The sequence below is a fragment of the Stomoxys calcitrans genome, chromosome 1 (assembly GCF_963082655.1).
Source record: "Stomoxys calcitrans chromosome 1, idStoCalc2.1, whole genome shotgun sequence".
Lineage (NCBI taxonomy): Eukaryota > Metazoa > Arthropoda > Insecta > Diptera > Muscidae > Stomoxys > Stomoxys calcitrans.
In genome coordinates, this window is record NC_081552.1 from 190,275,838 (window position 1) to 190,289,354 (window position 13,517).

The window sequence follows — 13,517 nt, forward strand, 5'->3', positions numbered from 1 at the left end:
TGGCAAAAACATTTCAAATGAATTTGATTTAAAATCACCACTATACCCCAACCTAAGGTAACATAGGGATCGTAAACGGCTTATCGTTGATATTTGCAAGAAATATGTTTGCAGTTGGTAATTTTCATAATTTGTGAAACCTGATATAGTTTCCCTATAAATCGTACTTCCCATATGATTTCTTCGGCACCCGGAGTTGGTAGCATACTAATACTCGTGAGTACTTTTAACTGCTCTTTTCTATACAAAATGTTATTTTTACAGTGTTTTATTCCCACCACCGAAGGATGGGGTTATATTAATTTTTCCATTCCTTTAGCAACACATCGAAATATCCATTTCCGACCCTATAAAGTGTATATAAAGGGTGATTTTTTTGAGGTTAGGATTTTCATGCATTAGTATTTGACAGATCACGTGGGATTTCAGACATGGTGTCAAAGAGAAAGATGCTCAGTATGCTTTGACATTTCATCATGAATAGACTTACTAACGAGCAACGCTTGCAAATCATTGAATTTTATTACCAAAATCAGTGTTCGGTTCGAAATGTGTTCATTCACCGTAACGTTGCGTCCAACAGCATCTTTGAAAAAATACGGTCCAATGATTCCACCAGCGTACAAACCACACCAAACAGTGCATTTTTCGGGATGCATGGGCAGTTCTTGAACGGCTTCTGGTTGCTCTTCACTCCAAATGCGGCAATTTTGCTTATTTACGTAGCCATTCAACCAGAAATGAGCCTCATCGCTGAACAAAATTTGTCAAAATTTGAACACATTTCGAACCGAACACTGATTTTGGTAATAAAATTCAATGATTTGCAAGCGTTGCTCGTTAGTAAGTCTATTCATGATGAAATGTCAAAGCATACTGAGCATCTTTCTCTTTGACACCATGTCTGAAATCCCACGTGATCTGTCAAATACTAATGCATGAAAATCCTAACCTCAAAAATATCACCCTTTATATTCTTGATCAGTCTGTCCGTCCGTCTGTCTGTTGAAATCACGCTACAGTCTTTAAAAACAGAGATATTAAGCTGAAACTGCAAGATCCTTTTTTGTCCATAAGCAGGTTAAATTCGAAGATGGGCTGTATCGGACTATATCTTGATATAGCCCCCATATAGGCCGGTCCGCCGATTTAGGGTCCTAGGCCCATAAAAGCCACATTTATTATCCAATTATGCTGAAATTTGGAAGAGTGAGTTGTGTAAGGCCACTCGTCATTCTTCTGCAATTTGTCCCAGATCGTTCTAGATTTGGATATAGTTGCCATATAGACCGATCTCTCGATATAAAATCTTGGGTCCACAAAAGGCGCATTTATTGTCTAGTTTCGCCGAAATTTAGGACAGTGTTAGACCTTTCTACATTCTTCTTCAATTTGGCCCATATCGGTCCAGATTTGGATATAGCGGCCATATAGACCGATCTCTGGATCAAAGGTTTTGGGCCCATATATGGCGCATTTACGGTCCGATATCGCCGAAATTTGGGACAGTGAGTTTTGTTTTAGGCCCTTTAACATTCTTCTTTAATTTGGCTCAGATCGGTCCAGGTTTTTCATATAGCTGCCATATAGACCGATCTCTCGATTAAGGTCGTGGGTCTATAAGAGGCATATTTATTGTCCGATTTCGCCGAAATTTGGTACAGTGAGTTGTGTTAGGCCCTTCGACATTCTTCTTTAATTTGGCTCAGATCGGTCCAGATTTGGATATAGCTGTCATATAGACCTATCTCTCGATCAAAGATTTTGGACCTATAACAAGCTCATTTATGGTCCCATGTCGCCGAAATTTGAGACAGTGGGTTGTGTTGTAGGCCCCTCAACATAATTCTGCAATTCGACACAGTTCGGTCCAGATTTGGATATAGCTCCCATATAGACCGATCTCTCGATGTAAGGTGGAGGGTATCCAAAGTTCTGCCCAGACGAACTTTACGCATTTCTACTTGTTTTTTGCAAAAAATGGTTGAAGCTGTTTTTATTGCTTTCATTACTGACATTTTCCTATAATTTTAATTTTTTTGGTTTTTAATTATTCTTAGATGCCGCTGCCTTTTAAACGCCAGTTTGTATTTGGGGGTCAATGAATGAAGCGGCAATGTCATGGCGCCATTGATTGTTGAGCACTGTGTGATTTATGAACGAATCACTTTCAACCTGTCCAGAATATCTGGGTTGTGTTGTTATTATTGCTCATACAAATCGAGTACTTTGAGAACCGCAAAATCATTAGTTTTAATTGCAATTATCTTATAAATAGTAACGCTCAGAGAAAAAAAATGCAATTAATACTCTTCTCATTTATGTTTCTTCGCTGTACCACCTGTAACACCAAGACATATTAGTTTAGGACTCCAGACTAACTTAAACAATTTTTGTCGATTGTAGCGGTAGGCCACAGACTCCTATGATCCTTGGATTGGTAATCCTAACCTCGAAAGGACTTAACTTTTAACTTTTTTTGTAGAAATTGTACATTTGATGTTTAGTTATAGCCTGTGTGGTAGGTGGTAAACTGCCCACCCTCCTGTGGTGATAGCCATAATATCTCAATTAAAAAGTATCTATTATGTCCTTATATCGTTTTTATTTACAACTTCTACTAAACCACCCTTCCCCAAGGGAAAGGGTAGTAAAATTAGCCTTCCCCAAGGGAAAGGGTACTAAAACTACCCTACCCCAAGGAAAAGTGTACTAAAACTACCCTTCTTCAAGGGAAATGGTACTAAACCTATCCTTCCTCAAGGGAAAGGGTATTTTATTTACAACTTCCTTCCCTTGCTGTTCAAAAAAATTAACCCATTATGTTTTTTCTTTCTTTCAGGTAAGTGCATAGAATTATAAATAAACATATATAAGACTTGGTCTTTAGGTAAGCTCTAGATGTGTTATAAGTCACAATTTTAAACTAGTGGAACAAACTTTTGAATTTCATAAAGAAAACCTAGAAACAAAGGGGGCTATATGTATGATGATCCCATTTGAGCGGGTTCTAGTGTGGATGTTGAAGAGCATAAACGAAACTTCTGCCAAATCGGACGAAAATTGCGAAATCGAGTAATAAACGAGCTTTTATAGTCCCAATAACTTGAATCGGCAGATCAGGGCTATATATGGCAGCCATATCCACGAATCTCGAGGAGCCTAACACAACTCATTCACCTTTGATCGGCCTAAAACTTTAAATCGGGAGATCGATATATATGACAGCTACATCCAAATCAGGACCGATCCGGTCCGCATTGAACAAGAATGTTGAGAGTCGTAACATAACACACTGTGGCAAATTTCAGCGAAACCGGATGATAAATGTGGCTTTAACTTAATTAACTTAATCTGCCTGTGAACAAAAATAGGAATCTGTGCAAAGTTTCAGCTCAATATCTCTTTTTTTTTAAAGACTCAGGCTATAGTCTTTAAAAAAAGAGATATTGACCTGAAACTTTGCACTACCCTTCCCCAAGGGAAAGGGTACTAAAACTACCCTTCCCCAAGGGAAAGGGTACTAAAACTACCCTTCCCCAAGGGAAAGGGTTAGAAAACTACACTTCCCCAAGGGAAAGGGTACTAAAACTACCCTTCCCCAAGGGAAAGGGTACTAAAACTACCCTTCCCCAAGGGAAAGGGTACTAAAACTACCCTTCCCCAAAGGAAACGGCATTAAAACTACCCTTTCCCAAGGGAAAGGGTACTAAAACTACCCTTCCCCAAGGGAAAGGGTACTAAAACTACCCTTCCCCAAGGGAAAGGGTACTAAAACTACCCTTGTCCAAGGGAAAGGGTACTAAAACTACCCTTCCCCAAGGGAAAGGGTACTAAAACTACCCTTACCCAAAGGAAAGGGTACTAAAACTACACCTCCCCAAAGGAAAGGCTACTAAAACTGCCCTTCCTCAAGGCAAAGGGTACTAAAATACCCTTCCTCGAGGGAAAGGGTTCTAAAACTACCCTTCTCCAAGGGAAAGGGTTCTAAAACTACCCTTCTCCAAGGGAAAGGGTATTTAAACTGCTCTTTCCCAAGGAAAGGGTACTAAAACTACCCTTTCCCCAAGCGAGAGGGTACTAAAACTACCCTTCCCCAAGGGAAAGGGTACTAAAACTACCCTTCCCCAAGGAAAAGGGTAGTACAATTACCCTTCGCCAAGGGCACTAAAACTACCCTTTCCCAAGAAAGGGAAAGAGTACAAAACTACCCTTCCCCAAGGGAAAGAGTATTTAAACTATCCTTTCCCAAGGGAAAGGGTACTAAAACTACCCTTCCCCAAAGGAAAGGGTACTAAAACTACCCTTCCCCAAGGGAAATGGTACTTAAACTACCCTTTCTCAAGGGGAAGGGTATTTAAACTGCTCTTCCCCAAGGGAAAGGTTACTAAAACTACCCTTCCTCAAGGGAAAGGGTACTAAAACTACCCTTCCCCAAGGGAAAGGGTACTAAAACTACCCTTCCTCAAGGGAAAGGGTACTAAAACTACCCTTCCCCAAGGGAAAGGGTACTAAAACTACCCCTCCCCAAAGGGAAAGGTTACTAAAACTACAGAGAGAACATGTTGTCTTGGTATAGGCGGAGCGATGAGAACCAAGCCCACTAGGGCACTTGAGACTATTCTAGATATCTGACCCGTTGACATACAGATTAAGTGTGAGGCAGCCACTGCTGCTATGAGATTTGAGGTAATAGAGTACGGGAGCAAGTCATACCATAGCGGCCATAGGAAACCTGGATGAATTGGAAGATGACACTTGAGGTTGAGTGAGAGGCACTGCTGTCAGAGACGCAGTCTTGGATTGGCGGAAAAACTGGTATTGTCATCTATACAGATGGATCAAAGCTATAGGACAGAGTGGGCCTGGGGGGTCTACATTGAGAATCTGTTTTAGACTTCTTGACCATAATACGATCCTGCAGGCAGGAATCCCGCGATACGTAGGGAGGAGTGGTGTTCACGCGAGGAGGTCGAGTGTGAACTTCTTTATAGTCAGTAAACTGACCATCGGGGCAATAACAACCAGGAAGGTTAGGCCACGAACAGTCTTGGAGAGTAAAAAGGAGATTAACGCCCTCTCAGAGGATGGCACAATTCGCATTGTTTGGGTGCCCAGTCATGGCGGAGTAAGGGGGAATGTAAGAGCAGAGTCAGTGAAGGCCAGAAAGGACTGCCTCAAATAAACTTGGTTAGGTCGGTAGGAAGGCGAGAATCCTATGGAGAGATCCGTATCGTGAAAGGTAGTAAGAAGTAGGTCAGTATAGCTTGCGGTATCATAACGGGACACATAGTACTACAAGCTTACTTATGCAAAATCGTTGCGGCAAGTGATAGCATGTGTAGAGGATGATGATACGTTGGATAATTTCCTATTTGATTGCCCGGCTTTTGCGGCAAACGGACACCGGTATTTAAATGGGCACACAATACCCGACATGAACCACTTTTGGGGCGTGGTATGGAAAACAATTAGGGATTTTGTAAGTAGCACGGCATTTCTAACTTAGATTTTCCTTTTCGAGCTTACTTTTAAGTATTTAGAGCGCACATCAAGCCGATTACTGGCTCAGGTGGCTGTCCATAGTACCGTGGGGCGAATTAATATTTGCACTGTGTTTTCGACCTGACCTTTACTTAATTCTTGTATTGGCTGGGCAGATGGACAAGTGCATGCGCCATGCCATTTCTTGTCAGAATTGGGACACACATACATAGCATGATCACTCAGCCCAATTTTCAGACATCGGGAACTAGAAGTGGCCACAGACAGGTAAATTACCTTGATTAGGCATTGGACTAGCATTGGAGGCTTTGTCCAAAACCGCGGAGTCGGAGTTGGAGAAATTAACAGCAGTTTGAGTCCGTTTCACAGTTGAGCAAGCTTCATCCGACTCCGAAGTCTGAATACGCAGCGCTGACTCTGTCATTGATACGTAATTTGGTTTCGGCGACAGACATTCGTAACTGTCGAACAGACAAACGGACGGATATGGTTGATCGACTTTAGAATATGCATATATAGCTTACGGGACCAATATTTCGATGTGTTACAAAAGGAATTACGAAGTTGTAAGTGTAAGCAGCTAAAATTAATATGGTAAGTTGTGAAATAGTTCTTGTTGATCACTATCAAGATCCACACATATCGGATATATCTTGAAAATATAGCAAAATTTGGAAACCCTTCGTCTTCGGTCAAGTATGTACAAAAAGGGCCTCTGAAAAAGTTTAGCCTGGGAACTCCAAACCATTTTTTTCTACTCGCAACTACCATCTCCCAGTTTGGAATTCCCCCTACCAGATACACTTTGGTGTTGTATAATTTGCCAACAATGTAATGCCGTTTGAACAGACATTATTTCTTTGGCTGTATTCGTTGTTGCACATCTGTCGCAATACATTTGTTTTGAGGGTTTTACCTGGTCGATCATTTGGCATTTTGCCTTATCCCAAACAATAAAGGCTAATCGGCATTTTCGTCATCTGTTTTCAGTTAGGGAGGTAAATTCAATGCAGCTAAAAATAAATCAAAAGAAACTTTTCCTATATAATGGATTTATTTTTATACAATACGTTTGTGTTTGAAATGAAAGAATAATATAAACAATTAGAAATGGGAAAGAGAACAAAAATAATGCATTTCGATTGTTTTGGGGGACCCTCCCCTTTACCACAATTTTCAAAAAAGCCAGATTTCAGAGATGGGTGCACCGATTTAAGCGAAATTTTGTACGTCAACTTATGGTACCCCAAAAACAAAAAATTTGTTTAAAATTTTCACAGATGGGCGAGTTAGTGCCCCCGGTGAAAATAGCGTAGTACATTTTTTGATACCCAAGGGGGGGGGGGGGGGGGGGGGGGGCGGACCCTCCCCCTTACCACAATTTTCAAAAAAGCCAGATCTCAAAGATGGGTGCACCGATTTAAGCGAAATTTTGTGCGTCAACTTATGGTACCCCAAAAACAGGAAATTGGTATAAAATTTTACGATCTTATAACCTAGGGGACGCCCCATCCCAAAACACAACCGAACGGTATCAAATAACATGTATTTAAGAGTAGAGTACGAACTTGGTATAAAAATTTCAACCTAAGTGTTCGGGAGGGTCCCCCATTCCCAAAAAACCCCCAACAGATCACTTTCAACGCTTTGGGCGATATGGGTATCAAAAGAAAAGTATTTAAGAGTAGAATGCAAACTTCCATTATATAAAAATTAAATTGTTGCGCTTTGATCCGTACAGACTCAAAAACGGCTGAACCGCTTTTCGTGAAATGTTCACAGATGGGAGAATTTGAGCCCCCGCTGAAAATAGCGTACTACTTTTTTTTTTTTTTGAATTTGGCAAGGGGGGGGGGGGGCGGACGCTCCCCCTTACCCGAATTTTCAAAAACGCCAGATCTCGGAGATGTGTGCACCGATTTAAGCGACATTTTGTATGCCACCTTATGGTACCCCAAAAACACGAAATTGGTATAAAATTTTGGGGTCAACTAACCCTGGGGGGACGCCCTAACTCAAAACCCACCAGAACGCACATGTTTACCGACTGGGACAATATGGGTATCAAATGAAAGGTACTTAAGAGTAGAGTACGAATTTGGTGTAAAAATGTCACCTTTAGTGTCGGGGAGTCCCCCACCCCCAAAAACACCACCCAACAGGACACTTTTACGGCTTTGAGCAATATGGGTATCAAAAGAAAGGTATTTAAATGTAGAATACAAATATGACATAAAAATGTATTCCTTGGTGTCTGTGGGCCTTTCCCATCCCCTCAAACCCCCCACCAGGACATATATACCGATGGGGACTATATGGATATCAAATGAAAGGTATTTAAATGTATAGTTAAAAGCTGATATAAAAACGTATTCCTTGGTGTCTGAGGCGCCCCCACCGCCCATAAAACCCTCAACAGGACATATTTACTGATTGGGACAATATGGATATCAAATGAAAGGTGTTTGGAAGTTGATTACACATTTGTTATAAGAATTTGGTCCAAAGTGTCTACGGGCCCTCTCCAACTCCAAAAACCCCCAAAACGGAATGAATCCCCAACGTCACAAATGGGTATAAAATGAAAGGTCTTTGAGAGATGACTACGAATCTGATATACACATTTGGGACAGAGTCTGGGGCTGGTCCACCCACCTAATACGCTTGAATAAGCCGTGTAGTTCGTTCGGGATAATATTGGAATTAAACGAAAGCTTTATTACAGTAGAGTTCCAATCTAATGTTGATATAACGATTCAACTATCTGGGTCGCGCTCTGTCGTCCTGCCATTCAGCAGGACATTAAAATCGGCCATGTTTGCCTACATGGCAATGCAAAATACGACACCTCTTTGGAGAAAAGTTTTACATGGCATATTACATCACAAATATGCCAGCATTAGGAGGGGAAAACCACCGCTGAAACTTTTTACTGATGGTCTCGCCAGGATTCGAACTCAGGCGTTCAGTGTCATAGGCGGACATGCTAACGTCTAACGGCTGCGCTACGGTGGCCACCCTACTACGACAATAAGAGGCTCAAATAATGGGTATTTGATTGTAGTAAACGAATTTGATATCCAATTTCGAGGCAAATTGATCGAGGGTAGTCTCACCCCATAAGCTCCCCCTAAACAATTTGCAACTGCAGCTGAAATAGAAGAAATTTAACAGTAGAGCACGATGCTGATATTTTTTCCGGGCTAAGTGCGTTGGTGGCCGCCCCAGCCTACATACCCCTGAAACTGGACATATTTGTAGATTATGGCAAAAAGGGACTCAAATCTGATATCTGTTGTATGGCCAAGGGACGACTCATCTCATAAACTCCCCCCGAACCGATTATAGGAATATGCAGCTCAAATATGGTTTTTGGGAGAAGAGTATGAATCTGATATCCACTTTCGGGGCAAAGGGTTTGGCTACTCCAATCCACCACCAAAACCAAGAGAATGAAATAGATCTAACATCCAAACTTTAATGGGCGGACCCTCCCCTTACCCTATTTTCAAATATGCCAGATCTCGGAGATGGGTGGGGCGATTTACGCGAAATTAATTTTGTTTATAATAACTCAAAAACGGAAATTTGGTATCCTTAGTTAGGGTGGGATAATTAGGGGACCGCGTCATTTTAAAAAAACCGCCAAATGGAAATATAATGACCATATGGGGCTCAAATGAAAGGTATTTGAGACAGGAATACGAATCTGATATATGGGTGTCCACCTCACCGCCAAAAATACCCCCATACTGGATATATTTATCGACCAAAGCAATATAAGGCTCAAATGAAAGGTATTTGGGAGCAGAGCACCAATATGATATCCACATTGGGACGAAATATCTGAAAGGCCGTACCCGCAGATCTAAGACGATCTAGCCATGTCCGTCCGTCTGTATGTTAAAATCACCCTACAGTCTTTAAAAATAGAGATATTGAACTGAAACTTTGCACAGATTCTTTTATTGTTCATAAGCAGGCTAAGTTCGAAGATGGGCCATATCGGACTATATCTTAATATAGCCCCCATATAGACCGATCTGCCGATTTAGGGCCTTAGGCCCATAAAAGCCACATTTATTATCTGACTTTGCTGAAATTTGGTACAGTGAGTTGTGTTAGGCCTTTGGACATCCTTCCGAAATTTGGCGCAGATCGGTCCAGATTTGGATATAGCTGTCATTTAGACCGATCCACCGATTAAGGGTCTTAGGCCTATAAAAGCCTTATTTATTATCCAATTTTGTTGAAATTTGGGACAGTGAGTTGTGTTAGAACCTTCGACATCTTTCTTCAATTTGGCTCAGATTGGTCCAGATTTGGATATAGCTGCCATATAGTCCGATCTCTCAATGTAAGGTTTTGAGCCCATAAAAGGGACATTTATTGGCCGATGTCGCCGAAACTTGGGACAGTGAGTTAAGATAGTCCCTTCGACATTCTGCTTCAATTAGGTTCAGATCGGTTCAGATTTGGATATAGCTGTAATATAGACCGATTTGTCGATTTAAGGTTTTGGGACCATAAAAGAAGCATTTATTGTTCGATTTATTGCTTTTAGTATTTGTCAGTTGCTTACATTAAAATTTGTTTGCTTGTAATTTTTTGTGTTTTACATAGTCAAATGCAAAAAATTCAAATCGTATACAGCCAAGAGTTGGCGCCAAGCCAACTAAAAAGACAAATGAGAAACAGCAACAACATACCTTAAAAATTATTTAATAAGTCCCTACTCCCTGCCACTGCTGCATACTACTTCCTTTTTCCAAGAAATAACTTGCAAATCAAGTGGCTTGGGGGAAACCTTAAAAGTGGCCGTAAATTACGAGTCTCGTTTTTGGCTACCACTGTGAGCGAAACATGTAAATAAATTTTTTCTTTAATATTTGGAGTATACCTCAAAAAAATTAAGGTGTTGCTGTTGGAGTTTTTTTTTGTATGCCCCAACTTATTTTGTTGCCAAGAAATGATGGGTGTGTCTTTTGGTGGCTATGGTCTACAAATCTTTCGGTACACATTTTGCGCTTTAATGTGAACGTGAATTTCTGTAGAAACACAGGACAGGAAATCTGTTTTATTTGTTTTTCAATAAACATTAAGGCACACATCAATTGTATTTATTGGGGGTAATTAAATGCATACATGACTGTCATTTTCTATAACTGCATGTGTTGGATGTTTGGATGTCGCATAAGCGATTTAACATTTTGTCGGCCATAAAATAAGGAGCAAAATAATGGCAAAAAGAAAAGCAAAGGCTACATATTGAAAAAAAAAAAAAAACTAAATAAAATTAGAAGAAAAACAGGTAAAAGCATGCTAGAATGGATTCTGCTAAATAAATGTCCATAACTGTACGTAGTTGAAGGGCATATGTGAACTTGACATACCAACTTTGTGCCAAAACGCTAGGGGCTCAATATGTCAAATCAGGTTATTGACCGATTTGGACCATAGTTGGTACAGGTTTTGGAAGTCGTTACAGAACACTATGGGCAAAATTTCAGCCCAATGGGATAAACATTGCGGCTTTTAGAAGTTAAAGCCTTTGAATCGGGAAATCTTTTTATATGAGAGCTATATTAAATTATAGACCGATTTGAACGGTACGTGTCACCATGGTTGGTAGTCGTAACAGAACACCACATGCAAAATGTCAGCCCTTACGAATAACAATTGCAGATTTTTGGGGCTCTAGAAGTCAAGTCGAGGGATCACTTTTTATGGAAGCTATTTCCAAATCTAAACCGATATGGCCCATTCGCAATCCCCAACGCAAATGCAAATTTTGCCCATGAACACTCCACTAAGGAACCGGGGCAAACTTCTCACATATCAATGAGTGCTGTCCGATTCAAGTTTTAAGCTCACAGCTAAGAGGCCTCCTTTTTGTAGTCGAGTCCGAACGGCGTGCCGCAGTGCGACACCTCTTTGGAGAGAAGTTCAACATGGCATATTACCTCACAAATGTTGCCAGCATTAGGAGGGGAAAACCACCGCTGACAATTTTTTCTGATAGTCTCGCCAGGATTCGAACCCAGGCGTTCAGCGTCACAGGCGAACATGCTAACCTCTGCGCTACGGTGGCCGCAATACCCAACGATCTGCATTGAAAAGAAGTATCTGCGCCGGATTTCGACTGGCTATATACTTTATGGGGTCGCAGATTCGAAGGGTTTCAAAGTTATTTATTAAATGACGAAAAAATAGGTTCCTAAGATAATATTTCCCAGTTTTTACCCCATTGGGATTTAAAGAAATCAGTATTCAGCTTAAAAGTTACACCCAAAACTGTGTGCCCATCGCACAGAGGGAGGAAATCGAAAAAAAAACAGTAAAAAATATGCCATATGAGAACGGGTAGAGATATCTCTTTGAAATTTAGAATGGTTAGAGCTGAGGCGATAGCGAGATCGTGTCAAGGCCCTAGGTTTTCCGACTTTTGGCAGGCCTCTAAAGTCCGTTTGCGGTCTCCAATATCTCCCCTGGTGTCGGCGATATTCAATTCTTATTTGTATACCCTCCAGCATAGCATAGGGGTATACTAATTTCGTCATTCTGATGGTAACTCGTCAAAATATATGTCTAAGATCCCATAAAATACCGTGATGATATTTTAAATCGATCTAGCCATGTCCGTCCGTCCGTTTGTCTGTCGAAAACACGCTAAGATTCGAAGGAGTATAGCTAGGCGATTGAAATTTTACACAAATACTTCTTATTAGTGTAGGTCGGTTGGGATTGTAAATGGGCCATATCGGTAGATGTTTTCCTCTTGAGCCACTAGGAGGCGCATTTTTTTTATTCGATTTGGCTGAAATTTTGCATGAAATGTTTTGTTATGATTTCCAAAAACTGTGCTAAGTATGGTTGCAATTGGTCTATAACCTGACATAGCTGTCATATAAACCGATCTGGGATTTTGACTTCTTGAGCCTCTAGAGGGCGCAATTCTTATCCGATTTGGCTGAAATTGTAGCATGACGCGTTTCGTTATAACTTCTAACTACTGTGCTAAGCGTGATTTCAATCGGTCCATAACCTGACACAGCTTTCATATAAACCGATCTGGGGTCTTGACTTCTTGATCCTCTAGGGGCGCAATTCTTATCTGATTTGGCTAAAATTTTGCATGAAATGTTTTGTTATGATTTCCAACTGTTCTATGTATGGTTGTAGTCGGTCCATAACCTGACATAGCTTTCATATAAACGGATCTGGGGTCTTAAATTCTTGAGCCTCTAGAGGGCGCATTTCCTATCGGATTTGGCTGGAATTTTGCATGACGTGTTTTGTTGTGACTGTTGTGACCAACTCCTGTGGTGAGTAGGATATCAACTACTGTGTTAAGTAGGATTTCAATCGGTCCATAACCTGATATAGCTGTCATATAAACCGATCTGGGGTCTTGACATCTTGAGCCTCTAGAAGGCGCAATTCTTATACGATTTGGCTGAAATTTCGCATAACGTGTTTCGTTATGACTTTCATTTGGTGGGCTTAGTATGGTTCAAATCGGCCCATAATCTGAGATAGCTGCCATATAAACCGATCTGGGGTCTTGACTTCTTGAGCCACTAGACGTCGCCATTCCCATTCGATTTGGCTGAAATTGTTCAATAGCTTCTCCCATGATCTTCAACATACATGTCAAATATGGTCTGCACGGTCTACAGCCTGATACAGCTTTCATAAAACCGTTCCTTTGGCTCTTTATTAAGTTGTAAAAAGTTAGAAAATCATATAGACTTCGGAATGGGCGTAGCGACTTTCTGGTGCAGTCTTAAAGTTTCTGGAGAAGTTTTCTAGGCAGTAGCAGGCTATCATTCGTCACTTAGATGACACTGATTCTGGCCTTGGGTCATGTGCTGCCGAAACTGGTTAGGTAAGGTAAGGAGTATCCCCAGATCATGATCGCCCAGGTAGTTGATAACGTGCTCAGATTACCAGTGCTTGATTCCCGGGTTCGATTTCCGCCAGAGACCTGTTCTGTTCCAACTGTGATAACA

At 41.0% G+C, this 13,517-nt stretch overlaps 2 protein-coding genes across 4 annotated transcripts in view; one reads left to right on the plus strand and one right to left on the minus strand.

Moving 5' to 3' along the window:
- LOC106083974 (serine-rich adhesin for platelets) overlaps nt 1-6,440 on the minus strand; it is a 307,710-nt gene extending 301,270 nt beyond the window's left edge. Inside the window, exon 1 of the mRNA XM_059361135.1 lies at nt 6,422-6,440. The gene's annotated coding sequence lies outside the window, so the exon portion shown is untranslated. The remainder of the gene's footprint in view (nt 1-6,421) is intronic.
- Nucleotides 1-13,517, plus strand: part of LOC106083973 (NAD(+) hydrolase sarm1) — a 254,351-nt gene that overhangs the window by 112,340 nt on the left and 128,494 nt on the right. The gene's annotated exons all lie outside the window — the stretch shown is intronic.